The sequence below is a fragment of the Tenrec ecaudatus genome, chromosome X (genome assembly GCF_050624435.1).
Source record: "Tenrec ecaudatus isolate mTenEca1 chromosome X, mTenEca1.hap1, whole genome shotgun sequence".
Lineage (NCBI taxonomy): Eukaryota > Metazoa > Chordata > Mammalia > Afrosoricida > Tenrecidae > Tenrec > Tenrec ecaudatus.
In genome coordinates this window covers 82384258-82387189 of record NC_134548.1, presented here as the reverse complement: position 1 = coordinate 82387189, position 2932 = coordinate 82384258, and the positions used below count along the sequence as shown (strand labels likewise).

General features: G+C 37.9%; 1 pseudogene; it reads right to left on the bottom strand.

Annotated features, from left to right (window-relative positions):
- Positions 1-2470: 2470 nt before the first annotated feature.
- LOC142433459 (ATP synthase F(0) complex subunit e, mitochondrial pseudogene) lies at positions 2471-2692 on the bottom strand (annotated as a pseudogene).
- Between the last annotated feature and the right edge of the window lie 240 nt (positions 2693-2932).

Genomic DNA, 2932 nt, shown 5'->3' with positions numbered 1-2932 from the left:
ATCAGAAGATTCATAACAAACAACAAACAAGCAAACAAAAATGCATTGGTGAGAATGAAGGGGGTTGGAGCAGAGACCCAAAGCCCATCTGTAAACAATGGAACATCCCCCACATAGGGGTCACAGGGAGGAGATGAGTCAGTCAGGGTGAAGTAGAGCACCAAGGGATCACGTAATATACCTCTGGTTCCTTAAGGCTTCCTCACCCCTCACTATCATGACCCCAGTGCTGCTTCCCACTCTGGTCTGGACCAGAGTGTATACATAGGTATAGGCAAGAAAAAAAGCTCACAACACACGGAACCCAGGAACAGGAATGGGACTAGCGATACCAAAAGGGTAGGGGGAAGGGGGAAAAGAGGTGGGGAGGAAGGGTGTATCAATCACAATGAATGGCACATAACCACACACCCCTCCAGGGGGGAGAACAACAGAAACCAGAGGGAAAGGGAGACAGCGGTCAGTGTAAGATATGAAAATCATAACAATCTATAATCTATCAAGGGGCCACGAAATGGGTGAGAAGGGTGGGGGGTGGGGGGGAGAGGAGCTGATCCCAAGGGCTAACAGAAAGAACATGTCTAGAAAAGAACGATGGCAAAAAAAAACTTTAAAAAAACTTTAAAGTTAGTGATTAGTTTTTCTAACTCTTTAAAGAATTAGGTTTTTTATCTCTTTAAAGAATGGTGTTCAAATAAAGTTCAGGACTACATCATATATGTAGATTGTTTTGGGGTAGTATTTACATGTTCACAAAGTTAAGTCTTCCCATCCATGAGTCTGGTATATTCTTCCATTTATGTAGGTGTCTTGGCTTCTTATAGTAGTGTTTTAGTTTTCTTTCTACAGGTCTTTCATTTATGTGGTTAGATTCATTCCTAATTGTTTCATTTTTAGGTATCTATTGTACATTGCCTGTTAATTTTCTTGATTTCCTTTTCAGAGCACTTTGTTAATATAAATGGATACAACTGACTTATTTATGTGAGTATATTACCCTGCCACTTTGCTGAATCTTTCAATTCGGTCCAAACATTTCCTTGTCTGGACTTTTCAATATATAGGATCATACCATCTGCAAATAAAGGTTTACTCCTTTGTCAATTTGGATGCCTTCAATATCCCTTTCTTGCCTGATAGCTCTGGGTAAAATTTCCAGCACAATGTTGAATAGGCATGGCAATAAAGGACATCGTTGATTTGGTTCCAATTTGCCAGGGGAATGATTTCAGTTTCTCTTGGTTGACAGTAAGGTTGGCTGCTTTACATATATGCCCAATGTTATTTTGAGGATTTTCTCTTCTATTCTTATTTTGCAGTGTGTTTGTCGCAGGAATACAAGTTGGATTTTGTCAGATGCCTTTTCTGCATTGATTGATATAATCGTGTGGCTCTTTTTGTTGTTATTTATGTCATGGATTACATTGAGTGCTTTTATATTTTTGGGCTCTTCTTGCATACCTGGTATGAAGCTCACTTGGCATATATATGTTTCTATTTGGATAGGATTTGTTGAGGGATATTGTTTATGAGGGATATTGCGCTCAGTAATTTTTTTAGTGATGTCTCTGCCTAGTTTTGGCATCAGGGTTTTATTTGTTTCATAAAATGAATTCAGAAATTTTATATCCATTTGTATTTTTTCATCCTTTTGTATTCTCTGGAACAGTTTGAGTAGAATTGGTGTCAGCTCTTCTTCAAATATTTGCTAGAATTTACCAGTGAACCTGGTTGAGCTTGGACTTTTTTGCTGGGAGTGTGTTAAGTGACCTGATCAACCTCTTTTGTTGTGGGTATATTCAGGTTTTCTATTTCAGTCCATGGAAGTTGAAGTATGTAGCATGTTTCTAGAAGTTTGTCCACTTTTTCTAGATTTTCGAATTTGTTTTAGATTTTCAGATTGGTTGGAGTACAGTTCTTCATAGTACTGCTGTCATTATTGTTCTGTTATGACATCATACATTTCATTTTGTATTTTTATTATTTGCATCTTCTATTCTTTTTAAAATATATCAACTATTTCTTGACTTGTTAATCCTTTCAAAGAACTCACTTCTAAAAGAAAAATACTCAAAAAAAATTTTAAAAAATACTCACTTCTTGTCTTGTTCATTCTCTCTGTTGTTTTTCTGTTTTCTATTTCTTTAATTTCTGCACTTTATTAAGGAGTCCTAGTGGCATAGTAGACTAACTGCAAGGTCAGTATCTTGAAACCATGATCCATTCAGTGGGCGAAAGATAAGATTTACTACCCCCATGAAAACTAAAATCTCAGATACACAAAGGGGCAATTCTACACCATATTATAGGGTTGCTATAAATCAGAATTGACTCTATGGTAGTGACTGAGATGAGTCAGCATAAACTCCAAAGCAGTGGGTGTTTAGGTTTGTTTATTTGTTTGTTTTTTCCCACAACACAAGAGGCTTTATTTGTCCATTGCTGCTTCAGGGCGCCGGCCTCAGGCAACTCACGTCAAGATGCTGTCATCTTGGGCTTCTGCCAGTTCCCTGGCAATGAGCTTCAGCTCATCCTGCTTACTTTCTTCTCCTCCTCCTCCGTAATCCTCCTTCTCCTCCTCTGCATGAGGCTTCAGGTGACTTTAGTGTTTGGCTTCATAGGCCACTGCCAGGAACAGGGAGAAGTAGCGGGTGAGCTTGATGAATGGTGAGACTTACACCAGGTGCACCATCTTGTCCCTGAGTGTTTAGGTTTTCTTAAGAGTATAGAAAACAATTGACTTTTTGTTTTACCTCATCTCCAGCAACCTTGCTGAATTAACTGTTTTAGTTTTAATGCTTTTAAATAGATTCTTTATGGTTTTGTATGTACAAGATAATTTCATCTGCAAACAAAGGTAGTTTTATATTTTCCTTATGAATCTAGATACCTTTTATTTAAGTTTTTCGTCTAATTGTCCTGGCTAGAATCC